Raw genomic sequence first — 21,242 nt, forward strand, 5'->3', positions numbered from 1 at the left:
CTGCACCTGAGACTACCCTGGATCTGGTGACTGTGGTCTCCACCTGGGCTTCACCTGGATTTGGGGACTCCGGTCCCCATCTGGGCCTCACCTGGCCCTGTTGACATGGTCCTCAACTGTGCAAAATTGGGACCCGGTGACTGTATTCCACAACTGGACCTCACCTGGACCAGGTGACTCTGGTCCCACTCTGGGTGTCACCGTGCCCTAGTGACTGTGAACCCCACTTTGGCCTGACTTGGACCTGATGACCCTGGTTGCCACCTGCGCCTAACCTCGAATTGTTGACTCTGGTTCTTTCAAGGGCCTTCCCTGGACCTGGTGATCCTGGTCGGACCTGGCCCACACCTGGACGTGGTGTCTCCTGTCACCAATGGGAACTCACATGGACCTGCTTACTGTGTTCCACACCTGGGCCTCAAGTAGACCTGTTGACCATGGTCCCCAAGCCGGCCTCACATGGACCTGTTGCCTCTGATCCCCACCGGGTCCTCACGTGTACCTGGTATCTCTGGTCCTCACCTGGGCCTCAAGTGGACCTAGTGACTCTGGTCCCCACCTGGGCTTCACATGGATCTGGTGACTGTGGTCCCCACCTGGACTTCACATGGCTCTGGTGACTCTGGACCCCACCTGGACCTCTCCTGGACCTCGTGACTCTCTTTGCAACATGGACCTCACCTGGATAAGGTGAATCTGGTCCTCAGTTTGGACTCACCTGGACCTGGTGTCTCTCGTCCCCACTTGGACCTAACTCAGAACTGCTGAATCTTGCCCCACCTAGGCCGCACACAGACCTGGTGACTCTTGTCCCCAGCTATGCCTCAATTCGACCTGATGAATCTGGTCCTCACGTGGGACTCACCTGGTCCTGGGACTCAGCTGGATAGAGTGGCTCTGGTTCTCACAAGGGGCTCACCTGATACTGCTTAATGTGGTCTTATTCTATGCCTCACCAGGACCTGGTGATTATATTCCCCATCTGGGCCTGCATGTCCCTAGTGACTCTGGTCCTCACCCAGGCGTCATTGTGACCTGGATACTCTATTCCACACCTGGACCTCTCTTTGACCAAGGACCTCTGGTCCCATTCTGGGCCTCAAACTAAACTGGTTACTCTGGTTCCCCCTCTGGGCCTCACCCTGCCCTGGTGACTCTGGTCACCCGTTGGGCTTCACTTGGGCCTGTAGAATCTTGTCCTTATCTGTTCCGCACCTGTATCTGGTGAATGGTATCCACCTGGGCCTCACCTGGACTTGGTGAATCCTGTTGCCACCTGCGCCTCACCTAGACCTTGTGACTGTGGTCCCACCTGGACCTCACCTCGATCTGGTGGCTCTGGTTCCCATATGGGGCTCTCCTGGACCTGATTCCTGTGGTCTCCATCTGGCCTCACCTGGAACACAATGACTCTGATCCATATATGGTCCTCTCCTGGACATGTTGACTCTGGTCCTTACCTGGTCATCATTGGGACCTGGTTACTCTCTATATACCTGGGCCTCACCTGGACCTGGTGACTGTGGTCCCACCTGGGCCTCTCCTGGACGAGGTGACTGGTTCCCACAGGGACCTCACCTGGACCTGGTGACTGACTCAGGTCCTCATATGGGCATCATGGGACCAGGGTTCTCAGTTCCACATCGGGGTCTCATCTGTACCTAGTGATTCTCGTCCCCGTCTGTGCCTCACCCTGATATGGTGACTCTGGTCCCAACCTGGGTGTCACCAGAACCGGGTGACACTGGTCCCCCTCTGGGCTCACCCGGATATGGGGACACTGGTCCTCAACTGGGCCTCAACAGGACCTGGTGAATCTACTCCTCACTTAGGCATCGTCTGGACCTTGTGACACTTTTCCCACCTGGCATCAATGGGACATGGTTAGTCTGTTCCCCACCTGGGCCTCACCTGGACATGATAACTTTGCTCCACACTTTGGCCTCAACTGGTCCTGATGATTCTGGTCCCCCGACCTAGGCCTCAATCTGGACCTGGTGACTGTGGTCCCCACCTGGGTCTCACCTGGACCTGGTGACTCTCGTTCCCACATGAACAACACCTGGACCTGGTGACAGTGGTGTTCTGGTAGACTCACATTTACCTGGTGAATCCGGTCCCCACTAGGGACTCACGTGGATCTGGTGACTCTGGCCTGCAGGTTGGTCTCACCAGGACCTGGTGAGTGGGGTTGCCACCTGGGCCTCACCCATACCTGGTGACCTAAGTCCCTACGTGGGCCCCTTGGACCTGGTGAATCTTGTCCTTACCCGGTCCCCTCCTAGACCCGGGGACTCTTGTCACCACCTGGGCCTCACCTGAACCTGGTGAATCTCGTCCACATCTGGGCATCACCCAGTCCTGGAGACTTTGTTCCCCACCTGGACCTGATTGCTGTGCCCTTTCTTGGCCTCACCTGGAACTGCGCCTCACACATACATTGTGACAAGGTCCCCACGTGGATCTCACTTAGACCTGGTGAATCTCGTCCTTAACTGGTCCTCACCCGGAACTGGTAACTCTGGTCCACACCTGGGAATAACCTGGACCTTTTGAATCTGGTCCCCATCTTGGCCTCACACAGTCCTGGTGACTTTGTTCCCCACCTGAACCTGATTGCTGTGTACACCTTCTTGGCCTCACCTGGAACTGGTGACTCTGATCCTCACTGGGCCTCATCCAGATCTGGTGACTCTGGTCCTCACCTGTGGACCATTATGACCCGGATACTCTTTTCCACACCTGAGAGTCACTTGGTCATGATGACTCTGGATCCCCTCTGGGCCTCACTCTGACATGGTGACTCTGGTCCCCATCTGGATGTCACCTAGACCAGGTGAATCTGGTACCCTTCTAGGCCTCAACTAGACCGGGTGATCTGGACCTCAACTGGGCCTCACCGGGACCTAGTGAATATACTCCCCACCTGCGCCTCATCTGGACGTGGTGACTCGGGTTCTACCTGGGCATTATCGGGACAATGTTACCCTATGCCCGACTGGGACTGACCTGATCCTGGTAACTCTGGTCCTGACTTTGGCATCTTCTCTACCGGGTGACTCTGGTTCCACCTGGGCCTCACCTGTAACTGGTGACTCTGATCCTAAGCATGGCCTCACCTGACCTGGTGACTGTTGTTCCCATCGGGACCTCACCTGGACCTCATGTCTCTGGTCCCACCTGGTCCTCACCAGGACCTGGTGTCTCTGGTACCCACCTGGGTAGCATCAGGATATGGTTACACTGTTCACTAACAGTGACCCAGCCGGACCTATTAACTCTGGTCTTCACCTGGGGCACACCTGGACATGGTGACACTGGTACCCACTTGGGTCTGACCTGAACATGGTGAGTCGGATCCCCGCCTGGTCCTCACCTGTAACTGGTGATTCTCATTCCCACATGGACATCATGTGGACCTGCTGGCTGCAGTGTTTCTAGCTTCTCATGTACCTCGTGGTTCGGGTCCCCACCAGCGCCTCACCGGGACCTGGTGAGTGTGGTTGCCACCTGCACCTCACCTGGACCTGGTGATTCTGGTCTGCACCTGAGACTACCCTGGATCTGGTGACTGTAGTCCCCACCTGGGCTTCACCTGGATTTGGGGACTCCGGTCCCCATCTGGGCCTCACCTGGCCCTGTTGACTATCGTCCTCAACTGGGCAAATTTGGGACCCGGTGACTGTGTTCCACAACTGGACCTCACCTGGATCAGGTGACTCTGGTCCCCCTCTGGGTCTCACCATGCCGTAGTGACTGTGAACCCCACTTTAGCATGACTTGGACCTGTTGACCCTGGTTGCCACCTGCGCCTGACCTCGAACTGTTGACACTGGTTCTTTCAAGGGCGTCCCCTGGACATGATGATCCTGGTGCCCACATGGGCCTCACCTGGACCTGGTGACTCTTGTCACCACCGGGAAGTCACCTGGATCTGCTTACTGTGTTCCACACCTGGGCCTCAAGTAGACCTGTTGACCATGGTCCCCAAGCCGGCCTCACATGGACCTGTTGCCTCTGATCCCCACCGGGGCTTCACGTATACCTGGCAACTCTGGTCCTCACATTCGCCTCATCTGGACCTAGTGACTCTGGTCCCCACCTGGGTTTCACCTGGATCTGATGACTCTGGTCCCCACCTGGACTTCACCTGGATCTGGTGACTCTGGTCCCCACCTGGACCTGACCTGCATCTGGTGACTCTGGTCCTCAGTTTGGCCTCACCTGGACCTGGTGAGTGGGGTTGCCACCTGGACCTCACCCATACCTGGTGACTCAGGTCCCCACTTGAGCCTCTTGGACCTGGTGAATCTGGTAATTCTGGTCACCACCTGGGAATCCCCTGGATCTGGAGAATCTGGTCGCCATCTGGGCCTCACCCAGTCCTGGTGACTTTGCTCCCCACCTGGACCTGATTGCTGTGGACTCCTTTTGGGCCTCACCTGGAACTGGTGAGTCTGATCCTAACTGGGCCTCACCCAGATCTGTTGACTCTGGTCCTCACCTGCGGACCACTATGACCTGGATACTCTGTTCCACACCTGAGCCTCACCTGGACATAATGACTCTGGATCCTCTCTGGGCCTCACTCTGACATGGTGACTCTGGTCCCCATCTGGATGTCACCTAGACCAGGTGAATCTGGTACCCCTGTCGGCCTCAACCAGACCTGGTGACTCTGGTCCTCAACTGGGCCTCACCTGGACCTAGTGAACATGCTCCTTACCTGCGCCTCATCTGGACGTGGTGACTCGGGTACTACCTGGGCATCCTCGGGACATGGTTACTCTATTCCCCAATGGGACTGACCTGATCCTAGTAACTCTGGTCCTGTCTTTGGCCTCTTTTGTACCAGGTCACTCTGGCTCCACCTGGGCCTCACCTGTAACTGGTAACTCTGATCCTAAGCATGGCCTCACCTGACCTGGTGACTGTGGTTCCCATCGGGATCTTACCTGGACCTATGTATCTGGTCCCACCTGGGCCTCACCAGGACCTGGTGTCTCCGGTACACTCCTGGGTAGCATTAGGATATGGTTACACTGTTCACTAACAGTGACCCAGCCGGACCTATTTACTCTGGTCTTCACCTGGGCCACACCTGGACATGGTGACACTGGATACCAGCTGGGTCTCAACTTGACATGGTGAGTCAGATCCCCACCTGGTCCTCTTGTGTAACTGCTGATTCTCCGGCCCATATGGACATCATGTGGACCTGGTGGCTGCAGTGTTTCTAGCTTCTCATGTACCTTGTGACTCTGGTCCCCGCCAGGGCCTCACTGGGTCCTGGGGAATGTTGTTGCCACCTGCATCTCACTTGGACCTGGTAATTATGGTCTGCACCTGAGACTACCCTGGATCTACTGACTGTGGTCCCCATCTGGGCTTCACCAGGATATTTGGACTCCGGTCCCCATCTGGGCCTCACCTGGCCCTGTTGACTATCGTCCTCAACTGGGCAAAATTTGGACCCGGTGACTGTGTTCCAAAACTGGAAGTCACCTGGACCAGGTGACTCTGGTCCCCCTCTGGGTCTCACCGTGCCTAGTGACTGTGAACCCCACGTTGGCCTGACTTGGACCTGCTGACCCTGGTTGCCACCTGCGTCTAACCTCGAACTGTTGACTCTGGTATTTTCAAGGGCCTCCCCTGTACCTGGTGATCCTGTTCCTCACCTGGGCCTCACCTGGACGTGGTGACTCTTGTCACCACCGGGGACTCACCAGGACCTGCTTACTGTGTTCCACACCTGGGCCTCAAGTAGACTTGTTGACCATGGTCCCCAAGCCGGCCTCACATGGACCTGTTGCCTCTGATCCCCACCGGGGCCTCAAGTGTACCTGGGAACTCTGGTCCTCACCTGGGCCTCATCTGGTCCTAGAGACTCTGGTCTCCACCTGGGCTTCACCTGGATCTGGTGACTAGGTCCCCACCTGGACTTACCTGGATCCGTTGACACTGGTCCCCACCTGGACCTCTCCTGGACATGGTGACTCTCTTTCCAACATGGACCTCACCTGGATCTGGTGACTCTGGTCCTCAGTTTGGCCTCACCTGGACCTGGTGTCTCTCGTCCCCACTTGAACCTAACTCAGAACTGCTGAATATTGCCCGAACCTGGCCACATCCATACCTGGTGACTCTTGTCCCCACCTTTGCCTCAATTCCACCTGATGAATCTGGTCCTCACGTTTGCCTCACATGGACCTGGCACTCAGCTGGTCCTGGGACTTAGCTGGATAGAGTGGATCTGGTTTTCACAAGGGGTCACCTGATACTGGTGACTGTGGTTTTATTCTATGCCTCATCAGGACCTAGTGATTCTGTTCCCCATCTGAGCCTGCATGGCCCTAGTGACTCTGGTACTCACCCAGGCATCATTGCGACCTGGATACTCTATTCCACACTTGGCCTCACTTTGACCAGGGACCTCTGGTCCCATTCTGGACCTCAAACTAATCTGGTTACTCTGGTTCCCCCTCTGGGCCTCACCCTTACCTGGTGACTCTGGTCACCCCTTGGGCTTCATTTGGGCCTGGTGAATCTGGTCCTTAGGTGGTCTGCACCTGGATCTGGTGACTGGTCGCCACCTGGACCTCTTCTGGACTTGGTGAATCCTGTTGCCACCTGGGCCTCACTTGGACCTTGTGACTGTGGTCCCACCTGGACCTCACCTGGATCTGGGGGCTCTGGTTCCCATTTGGGGCTCTCCTGGACCTGGTTCCTGTGGTCTCCATCTGGCCTATCCTGGAACACAATGACTCTGATCCATATTTGTGCCTCTCCTGCACTTGTTGACTCTGGTCTTTACCTGGGCATCATTGGGACCTGGATACTCTCTTATATACCTGGGCCTCACCTGGACCTGGTGATAGAGGTCCCACCTTGGCCTCACCTGGATAGGTGACTGGTTCCCACAGGGACCTCACCTGGTCCTGGTGACTCAGGTCCTCATATGGGCATCATGGGACCTGGTTTCTCAGTTCCACATAGGGGCCTCATCTGGACCTAATGATTCACCTTCCCCTCTGGGCCTCACCCTGACGTGGTGACTCTGGTCCCCACCTGGATATCACCAGAACCGCGTGACTCTGGTCTCCCTCTGAGACTCAGCGGAGCTGTGGACACTGGTTCTCAACTAGGCCTCAACAGGACCTGATGAATCTACTCTACACTTAGGCCTCGTCTGACCTTGTGACTCTTTTCCCACCTGGCATCAATGGGACATTGTTACTCTGTTCCCCACCTGGGCCTCACCTGGACATGATAACTTTGCTCCATTCTTTGGCCTCAACTGGTCCTGATGACTCTCGTCCCCCCACCTAGGCCTCAATAGGGACCTGGTGACTGTGTTCCCCACCTGGGTTTCCCCTGGACCTGGTGACTCTCGTTCCTACATGAACCACACCTGGACTTGGTGACTGTGGTGTTCTTGTAGACTCACATTTCCCAGGTGACTCAGGTCCCCACTAGGGCCTCACCTCGATCTGGAGACTCTGGCCTGCAGGTTCGCCTCACCTGGACTTGGTGAGTGGGGTTGACACCTGGGGTCACCCATACCTGGTGACTCAGGTCCCCACGTGGGCCTCTTGGACCTGGTGAATCTGGTCCTTACCTGGCCTCTCTCAGACCCAGGGACTCTGGTCACCACCTGGACCTCACCTGGACCTGGTGATTCTGGTCCCCATCTGGGCCTCACCCAGTCCTGGTGACTTTGTTCCCCACCTGGACCTGATTGCTGTGGACTCTTTCTTGGCCTCACCTGGAACTGGTGACTCTGATCCTATCTGCGCGTCACCCAGATCTGGTGACTCTGGGCCTCACCTGGGCATCATTGGTACCTGGTGACTCTGTTCCACGCCTGAGCCTAACCTGGACATGATGACTCTGGAACCACTCTAGGCCTCTCCCTGACCTGATGCCTCAGGTCCCCATCTGGATGTCACCTGGACGATGTGATTCTGGTACCCCTCTAAGCCTCAAACAGATCTGGTGACAGTGGTCCTCAACTGGACCTCACTGGACCTAGTGAATATGCTCCATCTGGGTCTTTTTGGACCTGGTGACTCTAGTCCCTATCTGGGCATCATCGGGACATGGTTCCTCTGCATGGCCTGCAGTTTGGCCTCACCTGGACCTGGGGAGTGGGGTTGCCACCTGGGCCTCACCCATGCTTGGTGACACAGGTACCGACGTGGGCCTCACTTGGACCTGGTGAATCTGGTCCTTACCTGGTCCTCACCCGGAACTGGTAACTCTGGTCACCACCTGGGAATCACCTGTACCTGGTGAATCTGGTCCCCATCTGGGCCTCACCCAGTCCTCGTGACTTTGTTCCCCACCTGCACCTGATTGCTGTGGACTCCTTCTTGGCCTCACCTGGAACTGGTGACTCTGATCCTACCTGGGCCTCACCCAGATCTGGTGACTCTGGTCCTCACCTGTGGACCATTATGACCTGGATCTCTGTTCCACACCTGAGCCTCACCTGGACATGATGACTATGGATCCCCTCTGGGCCTCACCCTGACATGGTTACTCTGCTCCACATCTGGATGTCACCTAGACCAGTTGAATCTGGTACCCCTGTCGGCCTCAACTAGATCTGGAGATTCTGGTCCTCAAGTGCGCCTCACGGAGACCTAGAGAATATGCTCCCCACCTGCTCCTCATCTGCACCTGGTGACTCTGGTTCTACCTGCGCATCATCGGGACATGGTTACTCTATTCCCCACTGGGACTGACCTGATCCTGGTAACTCTGGTCCTGACTTTGGCCTCTTCTGTACCAGGTGACTCTGGCTCCACCTGGGCTTCACCAGTAACTGGTGACTCTGATCCTAAGCATGGCCACACCAGACCTGGTGACTGTGGTTCCCATTGGGACCTCACCTGGACCTCATATCTCTGGTCCCACCTGGGCCTCACCAGTACCTGGTGTCTCTGGTACCCACCAGGGTAGCATCAGGATATCGTTACACTGTTCACTAACAGTGACCCAGCCGGACCTATTAACTCTGGTCTTCACCTGGGCCACACCTGGACATGGTGATTCTGGTCTGCACCTGAGACTACCCGGGATCTGTTGACTGTGGTCCCCACCTGGGCTTCACCTGGATATTTTGACTCCGGTCCCCATCTGGGCCTCAACTGACCCTGTTGACCATGGTCCTCAAATGGGCAAAATTGGGACCCGGTGACTGTGTTCCACAACTGGACCTCACCTCGACCAGGTTACTCTGGTCCCCCTCTGGATCTCACCGTTCCCTAGGGACTGTGAACCCCACTTTGGCCTGACTTGGACCTGCTGATCCTGTTTGCCACCTGCGCCAGACCTCGAACTGTTGACTCTGGTTCTTTCAAGGCCCTCCCCTGTACCTGGTGATCCTCGTCCCCAACTGGGCCTCACCTGGACGTGGTGACTCTTGTCACCACCGGGGACTCACCTCGACCTGCTTACTGTGTTCCATACCTGGGCCTCAAGTAGATCTGTTGACCATTGTCCCCAAGCCGGCCTCACATGAACCTGTTGCCTCTGATCAAAACGGGAGCTCACGTGTACTTGGTTACTCTGGTCCTCATCTGGGACTCATCTTGACTTAGTGAGTATGGTCCCCATCTGGGCTTCACGTGGATCTGGTGACTCTGGTCCCCAACTGGACGTCACCTGGATCTGGTGACACTGGTCCCTACCTGGACCTCTCCTGGACCTGGTGACTCTCTTTCCAACATGGACCTCACCTGGATCTGTTGACACTGGTCCTCAGTTTGGCCTCCCCTGGACCTGATGTCTCTCGTACCCATTTTGACCTAACTCAGAACTGCTGAATCTTGCCCCACCTAGGCCGCACCCAGACTTGGTGACTCTTGTCCCCAGCTATACCTCAATTCGACCTGATGAATCTGGTCCTCACGTGGGCCTCACATGGACCTGGGACTCAGCTGGATAGAGTGGCTCTGGTTCCCACAAGGGGCTCACCTGATACTGGTGACTGTGTTCTTATTCTATGCCTCACCAGGACCTAGTGATTCTGTTCCCCATCTGGGCCTGCATGGCCCTAGTGACTCTGGTCTACACCCAGGAATCATTGGGACCTGGATACTCGATTCCACACCTGGGCCTCACTCTGACCAGGGACCTCTGGTCCCAATCTGGGCTCCAAACTAAACTGGTTACTCTGAATCCCCCTCTGGGCCACACCCTTACCTGGTGACTCTGGTCAACCCTTGGGCTTCACTTGGGCCTGGTGAATCTAGTCCTTAATTTTCCGCACCTGGATCTGGTGACTGGTCGCCACCTGGGCCTCACCTGGACTTGGTGAGTCTTGTTGCCACCTCTGCCTCACCTGGACCTTGTGACTGTGGTCCCACCTGAACCTAACCTGGATCTGGTGGCTCTGGTTCCCATATGGGGCTCTCCTGGACCTGGTTCCTGTGGTCTCCATCTGGCCTCACCTGGAACTCAATGACTCTGATCCATATTTGGGCCTCTCCTGCAACTGTTGACTCTGGTGCTTACCTGGGCATCATTGAGACCTGGATACTCTCTTATATACCTGGGCCTCACCTTGACCTGGTCACTGTGGTCACACCTGGGCCTCACCTGGACGAGGTGACTGGTTCCCACAGGGACCTCACCTGGACCTGGTGACTCAGGTCCTTATATGTGCATCATGGGACCTGGTTTCTCAGTTCCACATCGGGGCCTCACCTAGACCTAGTGATTCTCGTCCCCCTCTCGGCCTCACCCTGACGTGGTAACTCTGGTCCCCACCTGGATATCACCAGAAACGTGTGACTCTGTTCTCCCTCTGGGTCTCACCCGGAGCTGGGGACACTGGTCCTCAACTAGGCCTCAGCAGGACCTGGTGAATCTACTCCTCACTTAGGCTTCGACTGGACCTGTGACTCTTTTCCCACCTGGCATCAATGGGACATGGTTACTCTGTTCCCCACCTGGGCCTCACCTGGACATGATAACTTTGCTCCGCACTTTGGCCTCAACAGGTCCTGATGACTCTGGTCCCCCGACCTAGGCCTCAATCAGGACCTGGTGACTGTGGTCCCCACCTGGGTCTCACCTGGACCTGGTGACTCTCGTTCCCACATGAACCACAGCTGGACCAGGTGACTGTGGTGTTCTTGTAGACTCACATTTACCTGGTGATTCCGGTACCCACAACGGCCTCACCTGCATCTGGTGACTCTGGCCTGCAGGTTGGCCTCACCTGGACCTGGTGAGTGGGGTTGCCACCTGGGCCTCACCCATACCTGGTGACTCAGGTTCCCAAGTGGGCCTCACTTGGACCTTGTATCTGGTCCTTACCTGGTGCTCACCCGGAACTGGTAACTGGTTACCACCTGGGAATCACCTGGACCTGGTGAATCTGGTCCCCATCTGAGCATCACCCAGTCCTGGTGACTTTGTTCCCACCTGGACCTGATTGCTGTGGACTCCTTCTTGGCCTCACCTATAACTGGTGACTTTGATCCTAACTGGGCCTCACCCAGATCTGGTGACTCTGGTCCTCACCTGTGGACCATTATGTCCTGGATACTCTGTTCCACACCTTACCTCACCTGGACATGATGACTCTGGATCCCCTCTGGGCCACAGCCTGACATGGTGACACTGGTCCCCATCTGGATGTCACCTAGACCAGGTGAATCTGGTACCCCTCTAAGACTAAACTAGCCCGGGGGCATCTGGTCCTCAACTGGGCCTCACCTGGACCTAGTGAATATGCTCCCCACCTGCGCCTCATCTGAACGTGGTGACTCGGGTTCTACTTGGGCATCATCGGGACATGGTTACTCTATTCCCCACTGGGACTGACCTGATCCTGGTAACTCTGGTCCTGACTTTGGCCTCTTCTGTACCAGGTGACTCTGGTTCCACCTGGTCCTCACCTGTAACTGGTGACTCTGATCCTAAGCATGACCTCACCTGACCTGGTGACTGTGGTTCCCATCGGGACCTCAACTGCACCTCATGACTCTGGTCCCACCGGGGCCTCACCAGGACCTTGTGTCTCTGGTACCCACCTGGGTAGCATCAGGATATGGTTACACTGTTCTCTAACAGTGACCTACCCGGACCTATTAACTCTAGTGTTCACCTGGGCCACACCTGGACATGGTGACACTGGTTCCCACCTGGGTCTCACCTGGACATGGTGAGTTGGATCTCCGCCTGGTCCTCAACTGTAACTGGTGATTCTCGTTCCAGCATGGACATCATGTGGACCTGGTGGCTGCAGTGTTTCTAGCTTCTCATGTCCCTTGTGACTCTGGTCCCCACCAGGGCCTCACCTGGACCTGGTGAGTGTGTTTGCACCTGCACCTCACCTGGACCTGGTGAGTCGGTCTGCACCTGAGACTACTGTGGATCTGGTGACTGTGGTCCCCACCTGGGCTTCACCTGGATTTGGGGACTTCGGTCCCCATCTGGGCCTCGCCTGGCCCTGTTGACCATGGTCCTCAACTGGGCATAATTGGGACCCGGTCATTGTGTTCCATTACTGGACCTCACCTAGACCAAGTGACTCTGGTCCCCCTCTGGATCTCACCGTGCCCTAAAGACTGTGAACCCCACTGTGGCCTGACTTGGACCTGCTGACCCTGGTTGCCACCTGCACCTGACCTCGAACTGTTGACACTTTTTCTTTAAAGGGCCTCCCCTGGACATGGTGATCCTTGTGCCCTCATGGGCCTCACCGGGACCTGATGACTCTTGTCACCACGGGGAACTCTCTTGGACCTGGTTACTGTGTTCCACACCTGGGCCTCAATAGACCTGTTGACCATGGTCCCCGCCGGCTTCACATGTACCTGTTGCCTCTGATTACCACCGGGGCCTCACGTGTACCTGGTAACACTGTTCCTCACCTGGTTCTCATCTGGACCTCATGACTCTGGTCCCCACCTGGGCTTCACCTGTATCTGGTGACTCTGGTCCCCACCTGGGCCTCTCCTGGACCTGGTGACTGTCTTTCCAACATGGACCTTACCTGGATCTGGTGACTCTGGTCCCCACCTGGACCTCTCCTGGACCTGGTGACTCTGGACCTCAGTTTGGCCTCACCTGGTCCTGGTGTCTCTCGTCCCCACTTTGACCTAACTCAGAACTGCTGTATCTTGCCCCACCTTGGCCGCACCCAGACCTGGTGACTCTTGTCCCAAGCTATGCTTCAATTCGATTTGATGAATATGGTCCTGACGTGGGCCTCACATGGACCTGGGACTCAGCTGGATAGAGTGGCTCTGGTTCCCACAAGGGGCTCACCTGATACTGCTAACTATGTTGTTATTCTATGCCTCACCAGGACCTAGTGATTCTGTTCCCCATCTGGGCCTGCATGGCCCTAGTGACTCTGGTCCTCACCCAGGCATCATTGGGACCTGGATACTCTATTCCAAACCTGGGCCTCACTCTGACCACGGACCTCTGGTCCCATTCTGGGCCTCAAACTAAACTGGTTACTCTGGTTCCCCCGCTGGGCCTCACCCTTACCTGGTGACTCTGGTCACCCCTTGGGCTTCACTTGGGCCTGGTGAATCTGGTGCTTAGCTGGTCCTCACCTGGATCTGGTGACTGGTCACCACCTGGGCCTCACCTGGACCTGGTGAATCCTGTTGCCACCTGCGCCTCACCTGGACCTTGTGACTGTTGTGCTACCTGGACCTCACCTGGATTGGTGGCTCTGGTTCCCATATTGGGCTCTTCTGGACCTGGTTCCTGTGGTCTCCATCAGGCATCACCTGGAACAAAATGACTGTGATCCGTATTTCGGCCTCTCCTGGACTGTTGTCTCTGGTCCTTACGTGGCCATCATTGGGACCTGGATACTCTCTTATATACCGGGGCTGACCTGGACCTGGTGACTGTGGTCCCACCTGGGCCTCACCTGGACGAGGTGACTGGTTCCCAGAGGGACCTCAACTGGACCTGGTGACTCAGGTCCTCATATGGGCATCATGGGACCTGGTTTCTCAGTTCCACATCGGGGCCTCACCTGGACCTATTGATTCTCGTCCCGCTCTGGGCCTCACCCTGACGTGGTGACTCTGGTCCCCACCTGGATATCACCAGAACTGGGTGACTCTGGTCCCCCTCTGGGACTCACCCGGATCTGGGGACACTGCTCCTCAACTGGGCCTCAACAGGATCTGGTGAATCTACTCCTCATTTAGGCCTCGTCTGGACCTGTGACTCTTTTCCCACCTGGCATCAATGGGACATGGTTACTCTGTTCCCCACCTGGGCCTCACCTGGACATGATAACTTTGCTCAACACTTTCGCATCAACTTGTCCTGATGACTCTGGTCCCCCCATTAGGCCTCAATCTGGACCTGGTGACTGTGGTCCCCACCTGGGTCTCACCTGGACCTGGTGACTCTCGTTCCCACATGAACCACACCAGGACCTGGTGACTGTGGTGTTTTTGTAGACTCACATTTACCTGGTGACTCTGGTCCCCACTAGGGCCTCACCTGGATCTGGAGTCTCTGGCCTGCAGGTTGGCCTCACTTGGAACTGGTGAGTAGGGTGGCTACCTGGGCCTCACATATACCTGGTGACTCACGTCCCCACGTGGGCCTCTTGGACCTGGTGAATCTGGTCCTTACCTGGTCCTCTCCTGGAGCTGGGGACTCTGGTCACCACCTAGGATTCACCTGGACCTGGTGAATCTGGTCCCCATCTGGGTCTCACCCAGTCCTGGTCATTTATTCCCCACCTGGACCTGATTGCTGTCGAACTTTTCTTGGCCTCACCTGGAACTGGTGACTCTGATTCTATCTCCGCATCACCCAGACCTGTTGACTCTGGTCCTCACCTGGGCATCGTTGGTACCTGGTGACTCTGTTCCACACCTGAGCCTCACCTGGACATGATGACTGTGGAAAATCTCTGGGCCTCCCCCTGACCTGGTGACTCTGGTCCCCATCTGGATGTCACCTGGACCAGGTGATTCTGGTACCCCTCTAGGCCTCAACCAGATCTGGGGACTCTGGACCTCAACTGGGCCTCACCTGGACCTAGTGAATATGCTCCATCTGGGCCTCATTTGGACCTGGTGACTCTGGTCCCTACCTGGGCATCATCGGGACATGGTTCCACTGCATGGCCTGAAGGTTGGGCTCACCTGGATCTGGTAACTCTGGTCCCAACCAGGGAATCATCGTGACATGGTTCCTCTGCATGGCCTGCAAGTTGGCCTCACCTGGACCTGGGGAGTGGGGTTGCCACCTGGGCCTCACCCATACCTGGTGACACAGGTCCCCAAGTGGGCCTCACGTGGACCTGTTGAATCTTGTCCTTACCTGGTCCTCACCCGGAACTAGTAAGTCTGGTCAGCACCTGGAAGTCACCTGGACCTGGTGAATCTGGTCCTCATCTGGGCCTCACCCAGTCCTGGTGAATTTGTTGCCCACCTGGACCTGATTGCTGTGGACTCCTTCTTGGCCTCACCTGGAATTTGTGACTCTGATCCTAACTGGGCCTCTGCCAGATCTGGTGACTCTGGTCCTCACCTGAGGACCATTTGATCTGGATACTCGGTTCCACACCTGAGCCTCACCTGGACATGATGACTCTTAATCCCCTCTGGACCTCACCCTGACATGGTGACTCTGGTCCCCATCTGGATGTCACCTAGACCAGGTGAATCTGGTACCCCTCTAGGCCTCAACTAGACCTGGCGACTCTGGTCCTCAACTGGGCCTCAGCGGGACCTAGTAAACATGCTCCCCACCTGCGCCTCATCTGGACCTGGTGACTTGGTTCTACTTGGGCTTCATCGGGACATGTTTACTCTATTCCCCACTGGGACTGACCTGATCCTGGTAACTCTCGTCCTGACGTTGGCCTCGTCTGTACCAGGTGACTCTGGCACCACTTGGGCCTCACTTTTATCTGGTGACACTGATTCTAAGCATGACCTCACCTGACCTGGTGACTGTGGTTCCCATCAGGATCTCACCTGGACCTCATGTCTCTGGACCCACCTGGGCCTCACCGAGACCTGGTGTCTCTGGTACCCACCTGGGTAGCATCAGGATATGGTTACCCTGTTCACTATCAGTGACCAAGCCGGACCTATTATCTCTGGTCTTCACATGGGCCACACCTGGACATGGTGAAACTGGTTCCCACCTGGGACTCACCTGGACATGGTGAGTCGGATGCCCACCTGGTCCTCACCTGTAACTGGTGATTCTCGTTCCCACATGAACATCATGTGGACCTGGTGGCTGCAGTGTTCCTAGCTTCTCATGTACCTCGTGACTCTGATCCCCACCAGGTCCTCACCGGGTCCTGGTGAGTTTGGTTTCACTTGCACCTCACCTGGACCTGGTGATTCTGGTCTGCACCTGAGACTACCCTGGATCTGGTGACTGTGGTCCCCACCTGGGATTCACCTGGATTTCGGGACTCCGGTCCCCATCTGGGCCTCACCTGGTCCTGTTGACCATGGTCCTCAACTGGGCAAATTTGGGACCCGGTGACTGTGTTCCACAACTGGACCTCACCTGGATCAGGTCACTCTGGTCCCCCTCTGAGTCTCACGTGCCCTAGTTACTGTGAACCTCACTTTGGCCTTACTTGGACCTGTTCACCCTGGTTGCCACCTGCGCCTGACCTCGAACTGTTGACTCAGGTTCTTTCAAGGGCCTCCCCTGTACCTGGTGATCCTGGTCCCCACCTGGGTCTCACTTGGACGTGGTGACTCTTGTCACCACCGGGGACTCACCTGGACCTGGTTACTGTGTTCCATACATGGGCCTCAAATACACCTGTTGACCATGGTCCCCAAGCCGGCCTCACATGGAGCTGTTGCCTCTGATTCCCACCGTGGCCTCACGTGTACCTGGTAACTCTGGTCCTCACCTGGGCCTAATCTGGACCTAGTGACTCTGGTCCCCACCTGTGCTTCACTTGGATCTGTTGACTCTGGTCCCCACCGGGACTTCACATGGATCTGGTGACTCTGGTCCCAACCTGGACCTCTCCTGGACCTGGTGACTCTCTGTCCAACATGGACCTCACCTGGATCTGGTGACTCTGGTCCTCAGTTTGGTCTCACATGGACCTGGTGTCTCTCGTCCCCACTTGGACCTAACTCAGAACTGCTGAATCTTGCCCCACATAGGCCGCATGCAGACCTGGTGACTCTTGTCCCCAGCTATGCCTCAATTCGACCTGATGAATCTGGTCCTCACGTGGGCCTCACATGGACCTGGGACTCAGCTGGATAGAGTGGCTCTGGTTCCCACAAGGGGCTCACCTGATACTGCTGACTGTGGTCTTATTCTATGCCTCACCAGGACCTAGTGATTCTGTTCCCCATTTGGGCCTGCATGGCCCTAGAGACTCTGGTCCTCACCCAGGCATCATTGGGACCTGGATACTCTATTCCACACCTGGGCCTCACTTTGACCTGGGAACTCTGGTCCCATTCTGGGCCTCAAACTAAACTGGTTACTCTGGTTCCCCCTCTGGGCCTCACCCTTACCTGGTGACGCTGGTCACCCCTTGGGCTTCACCTGGGCCTGGTGAATCTGGTCCTTAGCTGGTCCTCACATGGATCTGGTGACTGGTCGCCACCTGGGCCTCACCTGGACTTGGTGAATCCTGTTGACACCTGCGCCTCACCGGGACCTTGTGACTCTTTTCCCACCTGGCATCAATGGGACATGGTTACTCTGTTCCCCACCTGGGCCTCACCTGGATATGATAACTTTGCTCCACACTTTGGCCTCAACTGGTCCTGATGACTCTGGTCCCCCCACCTAGCCCTCAATCTGGACCTGGTGACTGTGGTCAACACCTGGGTCTCACCTGGACCTGGTGTCTCTCGTTCCCACATGACCACACCTGGACTTGGTGACTGTGGTGTTCTTGTAGACGCACATTTACCTGGTGACTCCAGTCCCCACTAGGGCCTCACGTGGATCTGGTGACTCTGGCCTGAAGGTTGGCCTCACCTGGACCTGGTGAGTGGGGTTGCCACCCCGTACCTTGTGACTGTTCCCCACGTGGGCCTCTTGGACCTGGTGAAACTGGTCCTTACCTGGTCCACTCCCAGACCCGGGGACTCTGGTCACCACCTGGGCCTCACCTGGACCTGTTGAATCTGGTCCCCATCTGGGCCTCACCCAGTCCTGGTGACTGTGTTCCCCACCTGGACCTGATTGCTGTGGACGCTTTCTTGGCCTCACCTGGAACTGGTGACTCTGATCCTATCTGCGCGTCACACAGATCTGGTCACTCTGGTCCTCAGCTGTGGACCACTATGACCTGGACACTGTGTTCCACACCTGAGCCTCACCTGGACATGTTGACTCTGGAGCCACTCTGGGCCTCACCGTGACCTGGTGACTCTGGTCCCCATCTGAATGTCACCTGAACCAGGTGATTCTGGTACCCCTCTAGGCCTCAACCAGATCTGGTGACTCTGGTCCTCAACTGGGCCTCACCTGGACCTAGTGAATATGCTCCATCTGGGCCTCATTTGCCCCTGGTGACTCTGGTCCCTACCTGGGCATCATCGGGACATGTTTCCACTGCATGACCTGCAGGTTGGCCTCACCTGGACCTGGTAACTCTGATCCCTACCTGGGCATCATCGGGACATGGTTCCACTGCATGGCCTGCAGGTTGGCCTCACCTGGACCTGGTAACTCTAGTCCCTACCTGGGCATCATCGGGACATGGTTCCTCTCAATGGCCTGCAGGTTTCCCTCACCTGGACCTGGTGAGTGGGGTTGACACCTGGGCCTCACCCATGCCTGGTGACACAGTTCCCCACGTGGGTCATGTGGACCTGGTGAATTTGGTCCTTACCTGGTCCTCTCCTGGACCTGGGGACTCTGGTCACAACCTGGGCCTCAGCTGGACCTGGTGAATCTGGTCCCCTTCTGGGTCTCACACAGTCCTGGTGAATTTGTTCCCCACCTGGACCTGATTCCTGTGGACTCTTTCTTGGCCTCACCTGGAACTGGTGACTCTGGTCCCTATTTGGATGTACCTGGACCAGGGGATTCTGGTACCCCTCTGGGCCTCAACCAGATATGGTGACTCTGGTCCTCAAATGGGCCTCACCTGGACCTAGTGAATATGCTCCATCTGGGCCTCATTTGGACCTGGTGACTCTGGTCCCTACGTGGGCAACATCGGGACATGGTTCCACATAATGGTCTGCAGGTTGGCCTCTTCTTGACCTGGTAACTCTGGTCCCTACCTGGGCATCATCGGGACACGGTTCCTCTGCATGGCCTGCAGGTTGGCGTCACCAGGACCTGGTGAGTGGGGTTGCCATCTGGGCCTCACCCATACCTGGTGACACAGGTCCCACGTGGGCCTCACTTGGACCTGGTGAATCTGGTCCTTACCTGGTCCTCACCCGGAACTGGTAACTCTTGGCACCACCTGGGAATCACCTGGACCTGGTGAATCTGGTCCCCATCTGGGCCTCACCCAGTCCTGGTGACTTTGTTCCCCACCTGGACCTGATTGCTGTGGACTCCTTCTTGGCCTCACCTGAAAATTGTGACTCTGATCCTAACTGGGCCTCACCCAGATCTGGTGACTCTGGTCCTCACCTGTGGACCATTATGACCTGGATACTCTGTTCCACACCTGAACCTCACCTGGACATGATGACGCTGGATCCCCTCTGGGCCTCACCCTGACATGGTGACTCTGGTCCCCATCTGGAGGTCCCCTAGACCAGGTGAATTTGATACCCCTCTAGGCCTCAACTACACCTAGTGACTCTGGTCATCATCTGGGCCTCACCTGGACCTAGTGAATATTCTCCCCACCTGCGCCTCGATGGACCTGGTGACTCTGGTTCTACCTGGGCATCATTGGGACATGGTTACTGTATTACCCACTGGGACTCACCTGATCCTGGTAACTCTGGTCCTGACTTTGGCCTCTTCTGTAAGAGGTGACTCTGTGTCCACCTGGGCCTCCCCTGTACCTGGTGACTCTGATCCTAAGCATGGCCTCACCTGACCTGGTGACTGTGGTTCCCATCGGGACCTCACCTGGACCTCATGTCTCCAGGTACACCTGGGCCTCACCAGGACCTGGTGTCTCTGGTACCCACCTGGGTAGCATCACGATATGTTTACACTGTTCACTAACACTCATCCTGCCGGACCTAATAACTCTGGTCTTCACCTGGGGCACACCAGGACATGGTGACACTGGTTCCCATCTGGGTCTCACCTGGACATGGTGAGTCGGATCCCCACCTGGTCCTCACCTGTAACTGGTGATCCTCGTTCCCACATGGACATCATGTGGATCTGGTGGCTGCAGTGTTTCAAGCTTCTCATGTACCTCGTGTCTCTGGTCCCCACCGGGGCCTCACCGGGACCGGGTGAGTACGGTTGCCACCTGAACCTCACATGGACCTGGTGATTCTGGTCTGCACCTGAGACTACCCTGGATCTGGTGCCTGTGGTCCCCACCTTGGCTTCTCCTGGATTTGGGGACTCCGGTCCCCATCTGGGCCTCACCTGGCCCTGTTGACCATGGTCCTCAACTGTGCAAAATTGGTAACCGGAGACTGTGTTCCACAACTGGACCTCACCTGGACCAGGTGACTCTGGTCCCACTCTGGGTCTCACCGTGCCCTAGTGACTGTGAACCCCACTTTGGCCTGACTTGGACATGCTGACCCTGGTTGCCACCTGCGCCTGACCTCGAACTGTTGACTCTGGTTCTTTCAAGGGCCTTCCCTGGACCTGGTGATCCTGGTCGGACCTGGGCCACACCTGGACGTGGTGACTCCTGTCACCAATGGGTAGTCACCTGGACCTGCTTACTGTGTTCCACACCTGGGCCTCAAGGAGACCTGTTGACCATGGTCCCCAAGCCGGCCTCACATGGACCTGTTGACTCTGATCCCCACCGGGTCCTCACGTGTACCTGGTAACTCTGGTCCTCACCTGGGCCAGATCTGGATCTAGTGACTCTGGTCCCCATCTGGGCTTCACATGGACCAGGTGACTCTGGTCCCCCTCTGGGTCTCACCGTGCCCTAGTGACTGTGAACCCCACTTTGGCCTGACTTGGACCTGCTGACACTGGTTGCAACCTGCTCCTGACCTCGATCCGTTGACTCTGGTTCTTTCAAGGGCCTTCCCTGGACCTGGTGATCCTGGTCCCCACCTGGGCCTCACCTGGACGTGGTGACCCTTGTCACCACAGGGGACTCACCTGGA

This window comes from Canis lupus, chromosome 38 (genome assembly GCF_048164855.1).
Source record: "Canis lupus baileyi chromosome 38, mCanLup2.hap1, whole genome shotgun sequence".
In the NCBI taxonomy this organism is placed as follows: domain Eukaryota; kingdom Metazoa; phylum Chordata; class Mammalia; order Carnivora; family Canidae; genus Canis; species Canis lupus.